This window comes from Arvicanthis niloticus, chromosome 12, assembly GCF_011762505.2.
Source record: "Arvicanthis niloticus isolate mArvNil1 chromosome 12, mArvNil1.pat.X, whole genome shotgun sequence".
Classification (NCBI taxonomy): Eukaryota; Metazoa; Chordata; class Mammalia; order Rodentia; family Muridae; genus Arvicanthis; species Arvicanthis niloticus.
Window position 1 is genome coordinate 17,869,542 of NC_047669.1, and position 24,316 is coordinate 17,893,857.

The 24,316-nt window shown below is 44.3% G+C and overlaps 1 long non-coding RNA gene across 1 annotated transcript; it reads right to left on the bottom strand.

The window, feature by feature from the left end:
* Positions 1-5,744: 5,744 nt before the first annotated feature.
* LOC143434008 (uncharacterized) lies at positions 5,745-8,379 on the bottom strand. Its single transcript, XR_013103151.1, has 3 exons — positions 7,429-8,379; positions 6,947-7,055; positions 5,745-6,441 (listed from the first exon to the last, which is right to left on the bottom strand). It is a non-coding gene; the product is annotated as an uncharacterized LOC143434008 (long non-coding RNA).
* Positions 8,380-24,316: the final 15,937 nt, after the last annotated feature.

Consider the following 24,316-nt stretch of genomic DNA (forward strand, 5'->3'; position numbering starts at 1 on the left):
CATGTAATTCACTAAAACGTTTAAAACTTTACAAATGACCATTAGAGAGTAGTGATCTGGGTTGGAGTTCCACAGAGGCAGTGACAGGCCTGTAACTACAGACTAGAACTATTCCATGGAGGGTGTTGTGCCTCTGCCACTCCAGATGCCACCACCTGCCCAGCACGGCCACAGCGCCAGGAAACAATACACAGCTCCCATGGCTGCCACTCCTGTCCCAGTGGGATCCTGTGCAGCTGCAGCTGCTCTTGTCTATGGCTCAAGTTCATGACCAGGGAAAGCGCTTCACCCTGTGTCTGAGGAGAGTGGATGGGAGAATGACAGCCATTTTCTGGCTTCGGTAGTGTCAAGGAGAATGTGCTGGATGACCTGACAAACTCCTTTGATATTCAGGGCACTCAGAGGATGTTTGTTGGCTGGGAGTTGCAGATGGGTGGCTTCCACACCAGAAATTGTTGCCTCATAATTCTGCAGGAGAGAAGCTCAAAATCCAGGTTTTGGTAACCTTGGTTTCTTCTGAGCCTCTCCCTTCGGCTCGCAATGGCCTCAGGCTGCAGGATTCTCAAGCAGTCTTTCCTGTATGCGTGCCTCTGTGGCATGGCCCGTCCTCCTCTTATAAGGACACCAGTCATTTTGGATTAGGACGCCACCCTATAATCTTGTTCAACCTATATTCCCTCTTGAGAAGCCAGCCTCTGGCCTGCATGGTAGAAGTCAGTAAGGAGTGACTGCCTGGTGTGTTAAAGGCCCTAGGTTTGTTTCCCAGCATTATCAACGTAGGTCTGCAGCAGGATGCCTGCTACTCATCCTCAGTCCACTTCAGTACCTTCTCCAAGACACTGTCATTCTGGGTTTGGGCCTCTGACATGCTCTTCTAATATCTCTGTGTGAGCTTCCACTATGATGCGGGCCACACTGTCTGCCTTGACTATAAATTCAAGGGCAGAAGCTGACACTTGTCTGTGTGCCTTGTGTGTAGACAGGGCCTGCTTGCAAGTAGATCTGCCATACAAGGAAGATATATTAGGATTTCTTGCCACTCTTTTTATCAAGAAACTATAATTGTCTAGAACAGTGGTGATACCTGTAGGTATCAATCCCTTTGGGGGGGGGGGTCAAATGATTCTTCATGGACGTTACACATCAGATATCCTATATATCAGATGTTTACACTACGATTCATTTTCTTTTGTTTTTTGTTTTGGCTTAGTTTTTCCAAGGTGGGGTTTTCTGTGTAACCCTGGCTGTCTTGGAACTCTGTAGTCTAGGTTGGCCTCAAACTCACAGAGATCCATGTGTCTCTGCCTGCCACGTGCTGGGATTAAAGGTGTGTGCCACCACTGCCTGGCAACATTACAATTTATAATAATATCAAAATTACAGTTATTAAGTAGCAATGAAATAATTTATAGTTTGGGGTCACCACAACATGAGGAACTGTATTAAAGGGTTGCAGCATTAGGAAGGTTGAGAACCACTGGTCTAGAGGTTCCCACATGTACTGTGTTGTTTCAGGTTTCTGGCCCCTGCTGGCTATCCTGAGCGTGCACGTGTGTGTGTGTGTGTGTGTGTGTGTGTGTGTGTGTGTGTGTGATATACCTACCACCCAGCTTGTGCAATAGAATCCTCCCAACTGTTGGGCTTCACCATGACTTCCTTCCTAACCCTTTCTCCTTGCCAAGCCCACAGCACTAGCTACTGTCTTGAACTAACTGTCTCCTACTCATCTTCCTCTCCTTTCTTCTTCCTTTGATTTTCAAAAATTACATTTTATTTATTAGGGGAGAGTCATGCCATGGTTTGCACCTGCAGAAGTCAGAGGACAAGTTGTGGAAGTCAATCCTTTCCTACCACCATGTTGGTCATCAAGCTTGGTGACAAGCACCTTCTTCTGCTGAGCCCTTTTTCTGGTTGCAGTGATTCAGATGAGAATGGCCCCCATAGGCTCATAGGCTTGAATACCTGGTCTCCAGTTGGTGGAACTGTTTGGGAAGGATTAGGAGGTGTGGCCTTATTGGGGGAAGTGTGTCACTGAGGGCTAGCTTTGAGGTTTCAAAACCCCATGCCAGTCCTAGTGCCTTTCTATCTGTTTTATGATTGTAGATTAAGATGTGAACTCCCAGCTTCTAATCAACACTATACCTGCTTGCCTGCCTGCCTGCCTGCCTGCCGCCTACCATGCTTCCTACCATGATGGTTGTGGACTCACCCTCTGACACTGTAAGCCCAAATAAACTCTTTTATAAGTTTCCTTGGTCATAGCATCTCATTACAGCAATAGAAAAGTTAACTAAGACACCATTTCCTTTGCTCTCTTTTCTTTTTCCTTACCCTCTTCCTTTTCTACCCTCTCCTTACTTACACACCACCCCCAGCTACACTGAGCTACATCTCCAGCGCTTGTTTTTACTTTTATGTGTGCATCAATGATATCTACATATCCTTTGTTTTTGCTCATCTCTCCATTTTGTATGAGGCTTCATGATTCTCCTATATTCATGATTCCATTTTGGGGCTTCATGATTCTCCTATAACTTTTTGCTTTGTGGTCAAATCGTGTTGGTGAGATTCACTCATTAATGAGTTCTTCACATACCTTTCTGCTGTCATTTGATTATATTTCAATTTTAGTTTTCTTTCCAGAAACCATCCTGCTGCCCTCATTCTGGTCCGTGTCTCCCAGGCACATCTGCAAGAGTCTCTCCAGGTCACATCCTTAGGAGCAGAAATGCTAAACAGAAGGCAGCTTGTCTGCCGAGCGGCCAAGGTGCACTCCGGCTGCCTTTTGTGAGTTCCCATTACACCTGTCCCCCCTAATGCCTGGTGCTGTCAGATGCTCTGATTCTTGCCAATCTGACATATAAAAAGCATAGTGCTGAGTTTATATTTTATAACATTATCACAGATACTGATTTTATAATATATGTTCCTTAAATATCAATGAGATTGAAAACATTTCCACGTGCTTTTTGGACATTTGTATTGCTTCTTCTGTGAAATGGATATTTCTATTTTCAGGTGTGTGTGCATCTGTGTGAGTCTGTGTGAATGTGTGTGTGTGTGTGTGTATGTGTGTGTGAGTATATGAGTGTGTATGTGTGTGTGAAAGTATGTATGAGTGTGTATGTGTGTATGAGTGTGTGTGTATGAGTGTGTGTGTGTGTGTGTGTGTGTGAGAGAGTGAGTGTGAGATATATATCACATGGAGGCCAGAGGTCAACCTCAGGTATTCTCAGGAGCCATCTACATTTTTTTTTTTTAAAAGACAGGGTCACCCACAGAGACCTGGGGCTCCCAGATTAGGCCAGGCTGCTGGCTTTTGAGTTCCATGATCCTTCTGTTTCTGCCCTCCCAGCTCTGGGATTATAGATGCATGCTGCCATGCCCTGCTTTTTATGTGAGTGCTGGGGGACTCATACTCATGTCCTTAGCTCAACACTTTCCTGACTGAGCTCTCTGCCTGCCCTTTTTCTTCCCTTTTCTCTTGGTTGCTTTCTTCCCCCCTCCTCCCACCAGACAGGGTCTTTATGACTCTCAGGCTGGCCTCAAACTTGCTACATATCTGAGGATGGATGATGACCTTGAAGTCAAGCCCCCTCCCGACCCCTATTGTTTGAGTGTTGGGAGTAAAAGCATGTGCCATTTACTACACCCCATTTAGCAACCAACAGGCACCTCTGTCAAACATGCTCTTCCTACTGCAAAGCAGAGCAGGTAATGCAAACCCCCAGATTGCCTTCCAACATGCACAGCAAACAGGTAATGAAGGGCTTAGCTTGGGAAGAGGAGCCTGGTTTCTATGCAGCCCTGAAAGCTTCAGACCTGAGAAGATAAATGATATTCCAGAAGGAAACAACAAAACTATAGGCAGAAACATTAACCGCTGGTAAGGTTGCGCAGGCAGAGGTTCTCTGTATGAGCTGGCTGTATGAGACCTTAAGAACAAATTGGCAAGTTATATGCCATAGCTTCAACATATGTGTATGTATATTTTGAGTTTATCCTAAGAAAAAGCTGTATGAACATATGTGAGTGTATGCTACCTTGTCGTTAGTAAAGTAGAAAATAGGTGTATACCAAACTTCTAATCCAGTGGCTAATCCAGCATCTCAGGGCCAGGACTAGCACAGTGGTAGAGACCACAGGCATGAAGCTTTGGATTCAGCCCCCAAGGCCATCACAGCATAGGTACAGAGTAGCCTGTGGCATTTTATTATCTCTAGGAAAGAAATGAGAAGAAGAGGGGTCTGTGTTGATGTCCATGGCTCATGCTGCCACTGAGGGCCAAGTGGATGTCCATGGTCTATGCTGCCACCCAAAACTATGGTGGTGTCCTAAGCCCTGCTGCTGCTGGGGGGCATGATGAACTGAGTGGACAGCCACCTGAGGTCATGTTGATATACGTGGACCAGGCTACCTCCGAGGGCCTTGTCTGGGTCTGTGGTCCCACTGCAGCTGGGAGCCATGTTTCTGGTCTGTGCTGTGGAAAACAAGAAGGCTGCTTTTGCTGTGATATGGATGTGACACACGTGTACAGTGAGAGGGAGGGACGTGGAAGGCTTCTGTGAGCCCTTCCCCCAGTCAAACGTCCCTCCCCACAAAAAAAGTAACAGCCTAGACAGGAAGCCACCAAAGAGAACTCACAAGGAGTGTTCTGGGGATAGTGAAGTGTGGCTCTTCACAACTCACAGCCTCTAGTGCACAAACAGGATGGGATGGGAAGACTCAACTTTAAGCAGCAGGCCACTGAGAGTCTGACCATGTTCCAGTGAGTATCTAGATAGTGCAAATGAATTCCTTCCTTCCTTCCTTCCTTCCTTCCTTTCTTCCTCTTTCTTCTTATTTTTATTTTTACTTTTTTTTGAGGGGTCACAAGGATGGGGCAGTCATGGAAGGAACTTGGCATGGGCTTTGGAACCCTCAAAGCCCACTCCCAGTGTCAAAGCCCACCCCAGTGACACATTTCATCCAACAAAGGCCTGTGATGGTTTGAATAAAATTGACCTCCATAGACTCACAGACAGCGGCATGATTAGGAGATATGGCCTCACAAACACCAGTCCATGACACTATTAATGATACTGTTGTGCTTGCAGACAGGAGTCTAGCATGGCTGTCCTCAGAGAGGTTCCACCCAGCAGCTGACTCAAACAGACGCAGACACCCACAGCCAAACACTTGATGGAGCTTGGGGGACTCTTACAGGAGGAACAGGAGGAACAGGAGGAAGGATTGTGACCTCTAAGAGGATAGGAACTCCACAGGAAGACCAAGGCTCTCAGAGACTGACACATTAAGCAGAGAACATACATGGGCTGGACCTAGGCCTTCCTGCATATATGTAGCACATGTGCCCCTTGGTCTTCATGTCAATCCCAAAGAAGTGGATCTGGAGCTATCCCAAAGCTGTTGCCTATTATTTTATTTTATGTTATTTTAGCTGGATATGTTATTTTAGCTGGGCTGCCTTGTCTGGACTCAGTGGGAGAGGATGTGCCCAGCCTCACAGAGACTTGATGTGCCAGGGTGGGGGTATACCCAGATGGCCATCACCCACACAGAGAAAAGTCTTTAAAACAATGTAAAAGGGTTAGGTGTGGTACAGAACTCCTTTAATCCCAGCACTCAGAAGGCAAAGGCAGATGGATCTCTATGAGTTCAAGGCCAGCCTGGTCTATATTGTGAGTTCTAAGATAGCCAGGGCTACATAGACCCTGTCTCAAACACAAAACAAACCAATAAAATAAATTTTAAAAAATTTTAAATCAGAGAATAAAACATTTAAGACAGTAATAGAAGTTATTAATGGTATACCAAGACATGAGGCTTGTTTCCATCTTTGTTTGGAACAAGGAGAAGACAAAAAGTGCTGTGATTCATTCACCTCAACTGAGGAAAGACCTCTCGGCAGCATGTCAGATGGAAGAGAACACGTTTTTGAGTTCCAGTTCTTCCTCAGGTAGCCTGCAATTCTACAGAAGCCTAGCTCTCGTGCTAAATCCATGGTCTTGGGCATGATCACGTAAGATCATGAGCATCATCACAGGGACGTTGGGTATTTGTTCTGAGTGGACACCAAATGCACCGCCTTCTTTCCTCCTGTGGTGCTGAGGCTGACATGCAAGGGTTCATGTCTGCTGAGCAGATGCTCTAGCACCCTGCTAGATCTCCAGTCCCACACTTTATATTCTTTATGTCTACTGCATTGGTTGGTTTTGGTGTGCTACAGATCCCAGCAGGGCTCAAGCCTTAGACTCGGAGCTTTTTCCTCAGCTGCCAGAGGCCACCACCACAGTCACTGTGGATGCTTCCAAATGCCATTCTTCCCTTGCCTCCAAATCTTTAAGCTGCTTGTGTGTGTGAGCAAACAGAAGTAGCCATCGTTCCTTCGTGTGACAAACTTGCTTCCATTAGATAAAGCCAAGCTGTTGACTTTCTGGGCTAAAATTTAAAATACATTATTTATTTTCTTTATCAACAATAAAAATAAAGTCAAAGTGCTGCTTACTAGGGAAGATTGAACTTGGTCTCCCTAAACCCCCTGCCAACAATGACTTGGAACTGCCTTGTTCCTTAATTTCTCAAGACAAGGTGCCTACTTACTGCTGTCTTTCCTTTAAATGTGTTCAGAATCCCCTAAGAGAAGGCCTTTTTAAAAAAATTTTTCATCTCACCAGAGAAAAGCACTCATTTAAAAACATTCTAATATTGACATTTCTCATGTTGACATTACCAAAATGCATACTTGCCAAAATTCTTTGAGTCCCAAGCCACGCATCTGGAGGAACAGATGTGTGCACGCTGGGATGCAATGGGAAGGGAGATGTTTCCAGTTAGTAAAAACAGAGCACATAGAATAAACTGTTAGAGAAAACATGGTCATAAGTGCAGGAGTCACCCTAGCAACCTCCATGCCTCCGAGTGTCCTGCAGATCATCACACATACCTTCCTCAAAGCTGGCCGCACTGGAGCTGCAATGGCTTCAACAGGAATGGCTCCTACAGGCTCGTGCTTTGAATACTTGGTCCCTATCTGGTGACTGTGTTTTGGGAAGCTGTGGAACCAATAAGAGATAAGGCCTGGCTGGTGTGTGTGTGTGTGTGTGTGTGTGTGTGTGTGTGTGTGTGTGTGTGTGTGTCTCAGGTACTTTGAAGGTTATAACCCACCTCTGCTCCCAGCATGCTCTTGGATCCCAGTCCGTAACTGGTTCCTACCTCTGTGAACTCTGCCATGTTTTTCCCACCAAGATGGACAGCATAGCTGTGAGCCAAAATAAACCCCTTTTGTCTTAAAGTGTTTCTGGCAGGTATTTGACCAGAACAACAAAGAAAACACTAGATTCAAACAACAGAAATTTACCACAGCTTCTCTGGTCCAGATACCACAGCTTTGGTCCCTCAGATAATCCTGACTCCTGGGTCTCTCACCTTTTTCTGAGAACTGGAAGACATATGTGAGTGAAATTATTAGGCAAGACGGGGCCAGTGGTGTGGGTGCCCCAAATAAACAGGTGTGGGGCACCGCTGCCGCTAAACTACAAATGACCATCCAGCGGCACCCCTTCTCCATGCTGGGTACAGGAAGAGAAGTTCAGTAGAGGTGACTGCAGAATGTGGGAGCCTCCCCCTTCTGATGGACATTACAACTCCTTTTCCTTTCCAGATGATTGACAGCTGAAGACACAATGAGCTTGCAGGACGAGAAGCAGAACAGGTTCCCTGAAGCAGCGTTTCTCACACTTGTGAAACCAGGACTTGTGGCCAGAAATGCACATCTTGGCGACCCGGGAGAGAGGAAGCAGTAGACACATATTGGCGAGGGAATCGGGGGGCATTGCCAATGAGTGGTGGGCAGCTTGTCAACTGCGTGACTCTCAGAGGCAGTGCGGTAGGTGGTACTATGGAGATAACCAATTCACACCTCCCCATTTCTCCTCCTACTCCCAGCTTTGGAAACACAAAGTACTTTGGAATCTGGAGTCGCCTCCCGAAGCTGCTGAGCTGTGTGGCTGTGCTGTGCCAATTATTCACCATGGCTAACCCTGAGGAATGGTTTCAGTCTTTTGTCTCTTCACTCACTGTGGCCCTGGAAAGACATCTGGCCACAACGCCCAAATGGGGAAGATTTCCTTTAACTCCTTCGTAACTTCACAGCAAGACAAGAATGTCAGAGATCCTGGAAAGGACTCGCCCCTGTGACACAACCAGCTCACAGGACAAGAAGCACAGCAGGTTCCCTCAAGCAGTGTTTCTCATACTTGTGAAACCAGAGCTTCTGGCCAGAAATACACATCCTGGTGACCCATGAAAGAGGGTGCAATATACGCACGCACAAGGATAAATATAAGCATGAAAACAGACAGAAATGTCACAGGCATGATTTCCTTTTCCAAACCACGTGCTCTGTTTTCTATTACTGCTTTTGCAAAGCGGCTTTTGACCTATCAAGTTGGTCTGTGGCCCATTAGTGAGTCACAACCTGTGGTTTTTAAAGCACCATTCACAGCAGCAAAAGCTCACTGTGCTCCGACACTGAACCGTCGGACCTTTAGTTGTGCAGTGAAACCTTCTGAAAATAGGACTAACTATTCTTCATTCTAAGACAGAACTCATAGTCTTTGCAAAGCTCTTTTCCGATGCCAGTTATTTTTCCCTCTTTGTCATTCTCTGGTCTGAAGCTATATTAAGCCTTTAAAACTGAAATCTCAGCACTCTGGGTCTGGGGGCAGGATTGTAAGTTTGAAGCCAGCCTTGGCTTCAGAGCAGAAGCCTGTCTTAAAAAACCAACAAAACAGACACAAGTGTACACGCACATGTACACACACACATACACCCCACAATGCACATACACATCCCATACACACACACACACACACACACACACACACAAAGGAAACAAGATAGGTCCCATCATGTTATCTCCCCTATTAACCTCATTGACATCTCTGTTGCCAGAACCATCACAGTAAAGCCACACTACAGCACGGTCCCGGCATGCATCTAAGACCCACGTGAGTCATGCATTCAGGGTCCCTACCATCTCCACCTTACCGAGCTGCCGGTAAGCTGAGCACTAAAGGCTCACAACATGGATCTGACAGGAGCAAGGTAGAGCCCAAGCAGCTGTCAGGATCCAGAGGCTGCCCTAGCGGCCTTGAAGTCATTCTTCCACCCATACTCCAGCTTTTTAGAATAGTGTCACGGCCTCATTATCCTGCCCCTGTGTCCTGCAGCCTTCGGGACACTTCATGACCTTGCATATGCAGCTCCCTTTGTCTGCAATGTCGCTGCTTTTGTTTTACTCAGTGAAGTCCCTCTTGGGCTTTTTTTTTCTCTTCCTCTTGGGTCTCTTACCCTCCCTCAAGCTGCCCTGTGTTCCCACAGAGCTCTTTCTTTTCTTTTTGTCTCTCTTTTTCAACCGCCATTCAATCAACCTAATAAATTATTTACTGATCGATTATGATGCAAGGATAGAGTATCACAGGAAGAAAAAAAAAATCTCTGCTTCCAAAAGCTTGGAGATTGTAAAGGGGGAGGTGGAGATGACCAGATGATCCTGCCACCTCACAAAGGATGAGATGGCAGGATGCGTCACAGAACATGGCACAAGAGACTATTTTTGTTAGTCAGGGGATAGGCTCATAGAAGTGACACCCTAGCAGGGAGCAAGGGGACTGTTGGAACAGCCCTGTGGGTGAATCAGTCCAGGAAGAGGAAGCTGGTGCACAGAGCATGAATGGAAACTGCAAGAACAGCCAGGGGCCAGCGTGGCCGTAGCAGAAGGAACAAGGATTCGTCCGTGAAAATGAAGTCAGGGACTTGGGGCACCGTGGGTCACCATTTTAAAACCTGATATGATCTGGCAAGCCACTTAGGGGTTCTGAGAGGAGACGGGGCTATTAGCTTCCCATTCCTGCTGTTGCCACAGATTTCATTAATTAAAGCAGCATGAACTTCTCCAATTCCAGAGGTCAGAAGTTAACTGAGATAAAAATCAGCATGTCGACAGTGCTGTGTTTCTTCAGGACCCACAAGGGGAAGATTTGCCTCCCTGCCTTCTAGAGATCCCCTTCCTCCATCTTCAAAGGCAGCCACAGAGCAGCTGGCTCACAGTTCCTCCTAACCACAGCCCGGAAGGCTCATCACTTTGAAGGACCACTTGAAAGAACCAGAATAGTCTCTCTGTGCCAAGACACTCATTCACATCTGTAAGGTACTTCAGTTATATACGGTAATACTCAGAGGCAGGGATAATGCTCTGTGGTCAGGTGATGCCTAGCATACACTAATAATACATTTGTAGCATCCAGAGATTAGGGCATGGGCACCTTCGGGAGCACGGTTCTATTACTTTGCCTGTAACTAGGAGGAATGATCCGAGTTAACAGCTGACTATGTAGCTCATGTTAGCCTCAGACTTGAGATCCTCTTACCTCAACATCTGGCGTAATAGTGCCTGACCCCACAACTATCTGGCATTGATTTTAAGAGGTCCACGATTACTCCATTATGAGGAATAAACAGTAGGAGACAGGGTAGTCATGAGGAGACCAGTTTGGAGATATGGGTAACCCAGGTGACAGTTGGTCCAGGTTAGACCAGATACCAACAGCAATGGAGGTATATGCAGTTCAGAGCTACTGTGTTGAGTCTTAAGCGCCAGGTGCCTCCCATAATCTCTTTACCCATCAGAATGGTCTTCTGAAGCAGTGACTATTGTTATCCTCACAAAATAAGCCAAGAGCCAGAGATATGAATTCGTTCGTAAGAGAAGACCAGATCTTCAATCCATTGAAAAATGAATTCATTCTGAGGAAGTAAACATTTGGGTTTGGCTAAATATTCTAGCCACATGGGAAATGAGAAAAGGACAGGTTTATAACTATTTCAAGGTTTCAGCCATGGATAAAAACATGTTGGTCTCTGAAACAATGAGAGTTAGAGCCAGTACTAATTTAAAAAAAATCCAAACTATAAGGTCTGTCATGGCTGTGGTTCGATTGTCATGATGATTGCAGCAGAGAGTGATTTCAGAAGGATTCTGTAACCACCACGAAGGCAGAGAAGAAATAAACAGATGACATCAGGCAAACCAGGCCAGGCCTGGGTTAGGAGGGGAGGGGATTTGGGTTTCCCTTTAGTCCCAACCATCTATGAGCCAATCCATTTCAAGTATTGATTTCAGAGACTAGCTCAACTATAAAAAGTTTACAACACTGTTTTGTCTAACTTTAGATTCCTAAAAAAAAAAAAAAAAAAAAAAGATTCATTTGATTGACACCTGTGAGAGGCCTAGTCTATTCTTGTCACATGAAGAAGACACTCCTGCCCCCCCCCACGCATGCGCGCGCGCGCACACACACACACACACACACACACCCTGCTTGGTTTGCCTTCCATCAGAGGTGAGAAAAGCAAACAGTAAATCATTTTCAAGAACAGGATACAGCTTCTGTTGGTAGAGTGCTGGTTTTGATCCGAGCACTGCAGAAACTAGACATGGTTAGCTGTGCATGTCCCGCACTTCTGGCACTTGGAGGTGGAGGAAGGAGAGTCATAAGTTCAAGCTCAGCCTTGGCTACATAGAAAAACAGGGCAAGAGGCAGAAGGATGAGAATGACAGAGGAGTTAACATGGAGCAACTGAGACAGTGACTGGAGAAAGGGCAGCCCAGGCAGGGCGTTTCCATGGCTGAGGAGGGAATGAACTTGGGGTGTGGAAGGAAGAAAGGTGGGGGAGGGAAGGAGAGGGGGAGAGCAAATGGCCTCATGGTGGGCCACAGTGGCATGTGGCAGATGCTGCTGACAGACACGTCAAGTGGAAAGCTTGAAGAATGTTCTCAGTAAGAACATACTGGGCACAAATGGCCATGTAGAGGCAGCTGTAACGATGACTTGGTAAACCTGTGCCAAGACTACGTGCCCTAGACACTATCTGGGTTGGATTATTGGATGTGTTACTGACTGTGCATGGCCTTGACATACTCAGCATCACTGTTTCTAAAATAGTGGTAATAACAGAACCTACCCTCTTTTGTTTGTTTTGGAGTGTGTATGTCTATGTGTGTATGTGTGTGTCTGTGTGTATGTATGTGTGTGTATGTATGTGTGTGTATGTGTGTGTGTATGTGTGTGTATATGCCATGTGTGTGTATGTGTGTATGTGTGTGTATGTATGTGTGTGTATGTGTGTATGTGTGTGTATGAGTGTGTGTGAGTGTGTGTGTATGTGTGTGTGAGTGTGTGTGTGAGTGTGCGTATGTATGTGTGTGTATATGTGTGTATGTATGAGTGTGTGTATGTGTGTGAGTGTGTGTGTATGTATGTGTATGTGTGTGTGAGTGTGTGTGTGAGTGTGCGTATGTATGTGTGTGTATATGTGTGTATGTGTGTGTATGTATGTGTGTATGTGTATAGTGTGTGTATGTGTGTAGTGTGTGTATATGTATGTATGTGTGTATGTGTGTGTCTCTGTGTGTCTCTGTGTGTATGTATGTATATGTGTGTGTATGTGTGTGTATGTGTGTATATGCCATGTGTGTCTGTGTGTATGTGTGTGTGTATGTGTGTGTGTATGTGTGTATATGTCCTGTGTGTGTGAGTGTGTGTGTATGTGTGTGTCCATGTGTATGTGTGTGTGTACATGTGTGTATATGGCATGTGTGTGTCTGTGTGTATGTGTGTGTATGTATGTGTGTGTATATGTGTGTATGTGTGTGTATGAGTGTGCGTGTGTGAGTATGTGTGTATGTGTGTGTGTGAGTGTGCGTATGTATGTGTGTGTATGTATGTGTGTGTATGTGTGTGTATGTGTGTGTGAGTGTGTGTGTGAGTGTGCGTATGTATATGTGTGTGTATATGTGTATATGTATGTATGTGTGTGTATGTGTATAGTGTGTGTATGTATGTGTGTAGTATGTGTATGTATGTATGTGTGTGTATGTGTGTGTCTCTGTGTGTCTGTGTGTCTGTGTGTGTATGTATGTATATGTGTGTGTATATGTGTGTATGTATGTATGTGTATGTGTGTGTATATGTCATGTGTGTGTCTGTGTGTATGTGTGTGTATATGTGTGTGTGTGTATGTGTGTATATGTCCTGTGTGTTTGTCTGTGTGCATGTATGTGTATGTGTGTGTATATGTGTGTATGTGTATATGCCGTGTGTGTGTATGTGTGTATGTGTGTGTATGTGTGTATATGTCCTGTGTGTTTGTCTGTGTGTGTGATCTCCTATAGGACACATTCTGGAACAGGAGAACTCAGGGTTGGCCATTTGCTATTTGTAATTAAGCTGTTCAGTGAACTAAGTTCATTACTGTGGGCTTATTTGAGGGGATACAAATCTTACTTATGACCATAAAGAGAAGAGCAATGTTTTTCTGTATCTGTTTCTGTTTTTTTCGGTTGAATGCCCTTGGAAGCCAGAAGAGGGCATTAGAACCCCTGGAGCTAGAGTTACAGATGCTTGTGAGTGGCTATGTAGGCACTGGGAAGTGAAATTGGGTCCCCTGGAGAGCAGCCAGTGCTCCTTCTGACTAGGCCGTCTCTTCAGCCCCTTACTTATTTCTATTTTCTTCGTGTACGTAAGTGCTTTGCTAGAATGTATGTCTGTGCACCCCATGTGTGCCTAGTACCTCTGGAGGTTAGAAAAGGGCATTGGATCCCTGGAACTGCACTTATGGAAACTTGTGAGCTGCCACGTGGGTAATGGGAATTGAGCCCAGGCTCTCTCTCCCCTCTGTAAGAATAAATGCTGTTTTGAAACACTGAACTATTTCTTCAGCAAGCCCTTGTTTTTGCTGGGTAGCTTTGGCTGGCCTAGAACTCACTATGTAGCCTATGCTGGCCTCAAACTTAAGAAATTCACCTGCTGCCGGGCGGTGGTGGTGCACGCCTTTAATCCCAGCACTTGGAAGGCAGAGGCAGACGGATTTCTGAGTTCGAGGCCAGCCTGGTCTACAGAGTGAGTTCCAGGACAGCTAGGGCTACACAGAGAAACCCTGTCTCGAAAAAAACAAAAACAAACAAACAAAAAAAAACCAAACAAAAAAAAAGAATTTCACCTGCCTCTGCCTCAGGAGTTTTGGGATTAAAGATGTGTGTCACCATGCCTGGCCCAAAACAATGCTTTTAAACTGAGAGGCTAGAGTACGGTTTTGTGTCGTGTCATAAAAATTGGATATTTAGTAGGTGAGGCCTCCCTAGGGTTTCAAACAGCAAGATGCTTACTCAGAAAGGAGCCACTGGGACCCACTGCCTTCCTCTCTTCCCTAGAGACAGAGTCCTCCCCGTTCTTTCTTAATTCATGGAGTCTGGGTAAAAAGTGAAGATGGGGTCGCAGTTCCTTGGGCTGCCTAGAGGTGGCCTGTGCACCACACACTTCTACTGTGTCAGTTTTCAGGGACGATGATCAAAGCCTGTTGTGTGTGGTAACGTGGCAGCCACGTTCTGCCATCACCGTCTTGACCAGTGAGTCCATATCCACAATCCACCACCGTCCCTGTTCGCAGACGTTTTTTCCTTCACACTATTGAACAGAGCGGCACTGTTGCTATTTGAATGGAAGATGGAAATCAGGGCAAGGCTCTGCTGAAGGCCGGCCACTCCACCTCCTTTCTTTCTTAATGTGTTCTCTTAAGGTTGTTTTCTGTTTGTTTGTTTTTGTTTTTGTTTTTTTGAGACATGGTTTCTCTGTGTAGCCCTGGCCATACTGAAACTCTGTAGACCAGGCTGTCCTGAAACTCACTCTGTAGACCAGGCTGGCCTGGAACTCAGAGAGATCTGCCTGCCTCTGCCTCCCTAGTGCTGGGACTAAAGGTGGGCACCATTGCCCAGCCTGTTCTCTTAAAACTTAATAGCAGCTAAAACCAAATTCTCTCCAGAGGTAGATCAAGATGCACGTGGATAACAAACGCTGTTAATTAAGCCTTCCAATATCTATCAATAACTTGAGAAAAAGAAGGTGAAAATCCCCAGGAATTTATGAGAACTTGGCAGAAACATTGATGGTTTGGGTTATAAAAGAAAGTATCCTGACCAGTGGGCAAAGCAGTCTCTCTCTCTCTCTCTCGCTCTCTCTCTCTCTCTCTCTCTCTCTCTCTGTCTCTCTCTCTATCTCCCTCCCTCCCTCCCTCCCTCCCTCCCTCCCTCCCTCTCTCCTCCCATGGTTTTTTTCCAGACAGAGTTTCTCTGTATAGACCTGGCTGTCCTTAAACTTGCTTTGTAGACCAGGCTGGCCTCAAACTCATAGAGATTTGCCTGCCTCCACCTCCCAAGTGCTGGAATCAATGGTGAGTGACACCATACCTGGCACAAGTCTCTCTTTTTGACAGGGTCTTACTCTGTATCCCTAGGCCTGGAACTGGTGGGTGAGTCTCTTGCCTCTCCCCAGTCCTGAGATACAGGCATAAAGTTACTGTGCTTAGCCCCTAAGCGTAGCCTATTCTAATCACTGTTTAAAAAGATGTAAAAATGTTTTGTTTTTATTTTTAACCTTTCTAAATCCAGGCACCCAGTGCCTCCAGAAAGCTATTTTGGGTGAAGATACAGTGTTCTGACACCTCTTTCTGAAAATTCTACACATTTACTGAAATGAACATTTTCATCTCCACCGGCTCACAGGCCACTGAGTAACAGAAAACACCGTTGTATTTTTGCTGACCAGCATTTGGAAGCAGCTAGCCTTTCAAGCCGAACCTTCTCCAGTCTTCCTTGAGGAAAGAGCCACGGGTCACTCACTAGTCCCTGTCCTCCTCTGACTACTTAATAAGGTCTTGCCCAGGGGGGAAACCCTCATATGGAATCACACTGTTTCGGTTTCTGTTGGATCTGAGGTGGTTTTGCATAGATTGGCAATCCAGCAGTTTGTGGCTGGTGCCCAGATCCAGAGATGAGAAAGAACAACAGTAACTTTTTTCCAAATATTTTTATGTGTATGGGCATTTTGCCTGAATGCATGTATGTGTCTCATGTGCATATCTGGTAGACACAGAAGCTAAAGGAGGGACATCTGATCTCCTGGAACTCAAGCTACAGATAGCTGTGAGCTGACATTTGGGTTGGTCCTCTGTAAGTGCCTCTAACTACTGAGCTACCTTTCCAGTCCTTAGAATGTTTCATTTAATAATAGGTCCAAAGCATAAGAATCTTTGCAAAATGTTTTCTTGGTGCCTCCACCTATATCCAGTTGTAAGCTGATATAACAAGGCTCCACCACTGCAGATCAGGACCACATGTTGTTGCTTTAATCATACATATACCTCAACCCGAGAGACCCAACACTCCACACTCCCTGTGTTCTCTTCCGTGTGTCGGAGAGGATGAGAAAGACACGATAGTTCAGGAAAGAGGTGGCAGGAACACACGCAGTGCAGAACAACATGAAATTGGAGGAATAAGCATGGTGTAGCAGGAGCTCAAAGGAACCGAAAGGCGCATATGGAAAGGCGGACGTAGGAGGTGGGATGTGACTTCCAGAGCAGAGCATTAGAAGGTTGGTGTTCAGACACAGAAGGCTGGGGCTAGGCTAGAGAAAAGGACGACAGCGGAGCTTTACCCAGCACAGGGGACACAGAGGGGAGAAAGGATGGACTAGAAAGATGAACCACAGCCAAGCAGAAAGGACTTCAATTATACCCCACTAAGGGAGCCAGGAGTTTTTAGCCTGGGAATATCTTAATGTATGGCCGTACCTACTCTTAATGGGTCATTACTATCCAGGAATAGACAGGCATAGACTAGCAGAAGAGGGGACATAGTATTGGAAAGGTGAAAAGCTCAGAGTAGCTACAGAGAAGCTAGACAAGATTAGGGAGACCGACTCCCTCTCCCATCCCCCCCACCCCCGAAAAAAAAAAAAAAACCTGTCTGTATGGGCACGTGCTGGAGTGTGCATTTGCAGGTGAGAGACTACTAACAGACTGGGTAGCAGGCATCTTTATTGATGGGCCATCCTGATGGGCTCTTGGGTGAGACTTGAAAGGGAACTGACAGTTTACCTGAGTTTGTAGGTAGAGGGGGTCAAGGGGGAGCATCAAGGGCTTGCTATGCAGCATGAGGGCAGGGAGTCCTTTTTCCCCAGAACAGCATTGGTTGCTGAAGAACGCTGGGAGTTTTGTACACACTGTTGAGGAGAAGAATGTGAACTCAAGACCTGCGATTTCTCAGAACCCCTTTGGACAGCTTGCTTTGACTGCTGGTTCCAAAATTAGGCCTGAGCTGTCAGGTTCTGCGCTCAAGTGCTCGGTGAGGCAGCACTGGAATCCGTTTGCTAGGAGTCTTGCCGTCCTACCATCCAAAACTGAACAGAAAGGCGGTGGGAATTTTGAATGTTTTTCTAAATAAGCCTTTTTTTTTTTTTTTTTTTGACAACAAGTAGACATTTTAATTTGTATTGTAACTAAAATTAGAATGCAGGGACTTGGTAATAAGATGTGTGAACAAAGACCTACAAAGTTTGAGGCTCTAACACAACACACACCAAAGTCTGTGACTGAGAAAGATTCCTTGGCCATCATACCATCTGCCTGGAGACTAATTAAAGGTTTAAAAATAGATGATCTTTGTAAGGCAAATAAAATGAAAATAATGGGCAATATTAATATAAATCTCCTAAGCCCACACTATAGAAAACAATGCTGTGTTTTAGTCACTCTATTAAGATGAAAGAGTAAGACGACACTGAGATTCAGAACGTAGGGACTGCAAAGGACGGGAGGGCCAGGTTATTGAGAGGCACTTCCATAGGTCTCCTTTCAAACGACTACTGCTGGTGATTAATATTTAAACACTGTCTTATAGCCACACACAGGAAATGAACCTCTTCCCAAGGCTATTCTAAAGTATAATTATAAATATACAAATCCCCCTAGTCTACCCCGTTCCCATCTTTGCTTTATAACTGAATTTCTTGAAAAGCTGCCTACACTTGCAATCTTCATGTCCACATTCTATATGCTTCCTCTGTCCTGCAGTTTGGCTTTTTAACTCTTTTAATGCCAACAAAGTCCTTCTCAGCAAGGTCACAGATGACCTGTGTCACCCTTAGCGTGCTGAGGACTTGTGAGAGTCCTCTTGTTATACCGATCACATTGCTTCACCTAATAGGAGCCCTTCTGCATGTCTAAGCTATGTGCCCAATTTTCATCTTTCATTGGCCTAAGTACATCTTCTGGCTAGAAGTCCAACAACGGATCATTTTTATCATTTACAGTAATTGCTGTTAACATGCTTTTACCCCTTCACATCTACATAACAAATCCAGAAGGCAATAAAAGAGGCAAAGTCTCCTTTTTTTTTTTTTTTGATTTTTTTGAGACAAGGTTTCTCTGTATAGCCCTGGCTGTCCTGGAACTCACTCTGTAGACCAGGCTGGCCTCAAACTCAGAAATCCACCTGCCTCTGCCTCCCAAGTGCTGGGATTAAAGGCGTGCACCACCACTGCCCAGTGTGTCCTCTATTTTTTAACAAAACCATGTGTATTTATGATATACATGATTTTGATCTACGTATACATTGTGGAAGTGAAATCAAGCTGCTTGACACAGCCATTACTTCGTACACACACACACTCAAATCTCTTGAGTGTGTAACTTCAAGCACATAAAATATTATTACAGTTAGTCATGTTGTATACTAGATTCCCTGGGCTTATTCATCCATCTAATTAAAATCTGAATGCAAGCCAGATGTAGTGGGATGCACCTGCAGTGCCAACTACTCAGGAGGCTGAAGTTGTTCCAGAAAACCCCGGGACACATAGTCAGAACCTGTTTTTAAAAGGGGGGTGAGGTGGGAGGTGGTAAGGTGCTTTAGCAGAGAAAGATGACCAAGCTTGATGGCCGAAGTTCAATCCCCAAGGACCCATACAGTGTAGAGAGAGAGTCAATGGCCATTAGTTGTCTCTGACACACATGTGCTGGGGTGACATGTGCAGAATATGACAAATGAACAAAACTTTAAGGAGGGAAAGGAAGGAGGGAGGGGGAAGATTACCTTGTGTCCTCTGATAAATGTTTTCCAAGTTTTTACCCCAGTTCCTCACAACTACCGCTATGCCTGCTCTCTGCTCCTCTCAATGCTTTTATAGACGTGCAATCATGGACTATTTGCCTGTGGATGGCTAATTTCACTTAGCACACTTCAGGTTTGTTCATGACCTTGCCCCCACCAGCCCGAACAGTGGAAACACAACTCAAGACTGTTCTCTACTTTACCACTGAACCACACTTACAGTTCCAGATTTCCTTTTTTAAAAGGCTGGATGGCTCCCGTGTATATGCACACCGCCTTTTCTTTATCCGTTCTTTTGTTCATGGACACACGGGTTGATCTTGACTATTGTGAAAGATGTTATAATGAACACCAGAGGGCAGGTTTTTCTTTTAAGTTTTAAATTTACACTTACTCATTTTGTCTCTGTATAGGCACGCACCTCCACTTGAACCTTTGGAGATCAGAGGATATAGTGGGGGAATTATTCATCTCTTATACACCAGGTGGGTCTGGGGTTCAAACTCAGGCTGTCAGGCCTGCCAGCAAACTCCTTTACCTGCTGAGCCATCTCACTGGTGGAGACATGGCTTTCTACACCATACAGATTCCATTCCCTTTGGATATAGTCAGAAGAGGAACCACTGAATTACATGGTAGTTCTGCCTTGTCATTTTGGAGGATGCTATTTTTTTCCATAATGGCTATGTTAATTTGCATTCCCACCAACAGCCTATATATGATCCCACATCACCACCACCATTTATGACATCTTGTCTTTAATGCTTCTGCAGAATCATTAATATATGTAATGTCATGTTCAGGTATTTGGGCAAAAGAAAAAGCTAGTGTATGAGATAATAGTTCTCAAATTCAAGAAGAAAAGACAAACTGGATCAGGAGAATATAGCTGGAAAAAACTTATCTGGGAAAACACTATTATTTAAATAAAGAATTCTTTGGGCTGGTGAGATGGCTCAGTGGTTAAGAGCACTGACTGCTCTTCCAGAGGTCATGAGTTCAAATCCCAGCAACCACATGGTGGCTCACAACCATCTGTAATGAGATCTGATGCCCTCTTATGGGGTGTCTGAAGACAGTGACATATAATAAATAAATAAATAGTTAAAAAAAAAAAAAAGAATTCTTGAAACCCAACAATAAAAAGATCTAATTTTAAAGATGGGTCAAAGACATGAAGACACACATCTCACTAATAATTCCTATGTGGATGATGGTAAGCATGAAGATGCTTCAAAACAGAACAAAATTTAACAAGATGGCCTATAGAATGTCATCAGGAAATATCACTACACAACCACAGAATAATCAAAATCCAGGACACTTCAGCACCAGTGCTGACAAGGACGCAGATCTTCTAACTCCCCCGAAAGGCTGGTGAGAAGATCCAGTAACTGCGCCCCTTGTCACTGACCCAAAGGGATTCAAACCTTACCCTCTATACACCCTGCAAAGCTGTTCACGGGCAGCTTGTTCCTAAGCACCCAAACCTGGAAGCAGCTAAGATGCTCTTAGTACATAAATTAATAAACAATGGTTCACCCATCCAATGTGTTTTAACTGATGAAATCTTAACATTTTGTGGTGGTACTAACAAATGTCTTGCTATTTCTGATTTTTATGGTAGTTGACTAAAGATATCTTAATTCGGTTTTAAGAAGAAAATCTGCTAAGTAGCATTCTTGCTAATTATAAAATACCCATCTTGGTGAGACGTAGTGTCGCAGGCCTTTAATCCCAGCACTCAGAAGGCATAGGCAGGGGGATCTCCATGAGGGCAGCTTAGTCTATACAGCAAGCTCCAGGGCAGCTGAGATTACATGAGACTCTATCTCAAAAGATAAACAACAAACCAACAAAAGAAAGCATCTTCCTCCAGTTGTCCCAACCAGGAAGGAAGCATCAGATGTCTGGTAAGAGTGAGCAAACGCTCACACCGCCCTTGTTCTCCCGAGGCAATTCTCCCTTTGTTAGCAAAGCAGAGAAGCTTGAGAATCTTTATAGATGAAAAAGAATCTTAAGCCTGAATTTCCCCATTTAGCTTGGCATGGTGCACAACAGAAAAAGTGCTTAGCTTTCAACTGAGTCTCTCTTTATACAGGGAGATGAGAAGAAAATACACTCTATGTAATTGCTTATGCACGGAATACTTGAGAGTAATAAAAGCAACTATGGTTCCTCTCATGTGTATTAGCTCGTTACTAGTAACATTTTCTGACTGAATCATTTTATTTAAATACTGCAAAGTTTTTGGTAATTTTTTTTCTTAAAGTCAGGTCAAATGATATAAAGATACAAAAAAAATCAGCTTGCACAATCTATTTCTAGTCAATGCTGTCATCAATCCAGAAAAGAACTAAATAGGGGAATAATAGTTTATAGAAGTTCACTTTCAATTTCAGTAACTCCCATTACTAACATCTGAAATGTTTGGCAGACTCACACTGGCAATAATTTCAGGCTGGGCAGCTGTGATAAAATCATGACTAAACAGTTGCCAAATCCACCTTCACTTACCTAGCCTCATCATTGCCTCCCCCAATAATGTCTCAAATAAGAACCTAGATGAGTCAAATACACATTTCAAATATAGGAGCTAAAAGTCAAAGTAACCGGGCTTAGGAGTACCAGCTGCAGACACTGGCCATGCTACGGCTCCCCCATGAGTAAATAGCATGTATGCCATCAACTGGTTCTGCAACAGTTGACCAGTATTGGCAGGTATGGATAGGGCATTTTGGAAATCCTTGGAGCAATAGTCAGACCCGGCACTGAACTATGATGGCTTATAAACACCCAGTGACCAACCCTCCTGCCTAAAAACTCATTTTTACAATTTCTTGCCTAAGTTATAGAAAATTAATCTTACTCTTAGCAAATCACATATAAGCTATCTCTTTGTCCCAAGTTCACGTTCTTCTTCTATAAAGGCCGGTCCAGCCCAGCCTCTTGTTTGGGATGCTATCCGATAGACAAGGTTAGGTAGCTTTTGTAAAACGATTTTGAAAAGTGCTATGTTAATTACATTTTAAACAAATTCCTTTAATCAAGCTTACAATTGGTGGGTTTATATGCCTTTAATCCTAGTATTCAGAGGGTAGAGGCAGGTAGATCTCTGAGTTTGAGGCCAGAAAATCAGGGAGATAGCTCAGTGGGTGAAATAACTGCAAGCACCTGAGTTTGAACTATAGAACACATACTTAAAAACAAAAAAATAACAAAACACCCCTGGTTCACTGGCCAGGAAAACCTACTGTGAGATCCAGGTCAGTAGCAGGGACTGCTCCTGAGCAGCGACACAGTTGACCTCTGGTGTCTACATGTACAAATGCCCATGTGAATGAGCATCTGGGCCCTCAAGAACATGCATTCACCCACCCAAACAGAAACTCAAAACTTTCCTGAGCAACATTCCTCCAAAGGGGGACAGTGTGCATTCATGATCTGTGGCTACTTGTAAGGTACAAGCGCTAAAAATGCACTCTTTATCCAAAAATGCACGGATCAAAGATTATACATTTTTGGTTGGCTCTGTAGCTGAAACCTACTATTTTGCAGGCACAAAGTGTCCGAAACTGAAGAGCTTTAATGAGAACATTTTCCTTACTTGCAAAGGGTAGAACGCCTGCTTTCTGTGGTTTTGAGGATTAGAAATAAAAGGCCTAATACAATGCTGGACAAGAGTAAACAGGATCTCAATAAACGGTAGTTATCAGTTCACCTTTTTTTTTCTTCATGAGATATGTATCACTGGGTTGCCCAGGTTAGTCTTGAACTTGTGATCCTCCAGTGCAACCCTCTAAGTAGTTAAAATTATAAATACCACCATACCCAGCTTTTGGTATCAGTTACAACACTGCCCAAGATCTATCTACCCTGGTGTCTATAACACTTGGTTTATGGAATATGTTGATAGCTAATTAAAAAGAAAGACAAATTTAGCCAGGCAGTGGTGGCACATGTATTTAATTTCAGTACTTGCGATCTCTGAGTTTGGGGGCGGGGGAGAGGGAAGGAGGAGGGGAAGGGGAGAGAGGAGAAATTCTATACACAGGCCAATTTCAGATTATATACATGATATTATGCTTAGTGCATGCTAACAAAGGGGAAATATTTAAAAATGGAAGTTTAGAGGGGAAGTAACATTTTGTTATACTCTTCAACTTAAAACTTACTCTTACATTAACAATTCATTTACACTAGGGTGGCTCATGTTTTAAACTATTATCCCTACTGATTTTGTGACGGGCTAATGATTAAACTGAGATGATGATAGTGATAAGCAGGAGATATAATTTAAAAGTTGGTAGTAAAAATCCATCTACTGTGGCTAGAACTGACCAGTAATAGATAACTTTCTCCAAAGGGAAAGAAAATAATAAAGTTTTAAAAAAATTTACAAAATTGCACACTCAGTAAGTACTCATGTCACACACACACAACCAGCAGACAGACTTCATACCACAGCGTACCTGTAGAATTGGTACACACCTTGTTTCTGGGGATCAAACTTGGGTTATTTGGCAAACCTTCTGATCCACTAGAGCCATTTTACAGGCTTAGCACCCTCTTCCATGGTTATGGAGAACCAAATCTAGGACTTTAAAAATTCATTTTGTTTTCAACAGTCCAGCACAAGGTCAATTAGAACTAGTAATTTGGTGAAAGTATTTTATGCTATGTCTTCACGCTCTTGGAGTCCACAGATGAATGCTATGTGTCTTCTTCAATTACTCTCAGCCCTACTTTCTGAGACAGGGTCTCTCAATGACTCAGCAAGGGTGACTGGCCACCAAGTTCCAGGAACCCAGTGGTCTCTGCCTCTCTAGCTCTCCAATTACAGACATGTATGACCACATGCGGCTTTTGGAGTCCTGGGAATCCAAACTCAGGCTCTCATGTTTGCACAGCAAGCACCCGACTGAGTGAGCCATCTCCCCAATGCCCTGGAGGAAAAATTGGTTATTTAGTTGCATTTGACTACCTAAAATCCTACAGACATGCTACTAGGCATCAACCATTCCTCTGAAGTGATTATCTACTTTGTGAAACTAAAAATCTTACTTGGGACTTTTAAGTTTTAGGAAAGAACTTAAAGAAAACACAAAGGATCAGATGTTTAAGTCTTACCCCCCTCCCTCCCCACCACACACACAATAGGCCATTTCTACAAATATAAAGAGCAGGTGGAGCTTCCAAGTATACACCGAGCGGGAAGGGCTGGATGGATGGCTCAGCACGCAAGAGCTCCGGCTGCTCTTCCAGAGGACCTGGTTCAACTCCTATTACCCACAGGGGAGATCA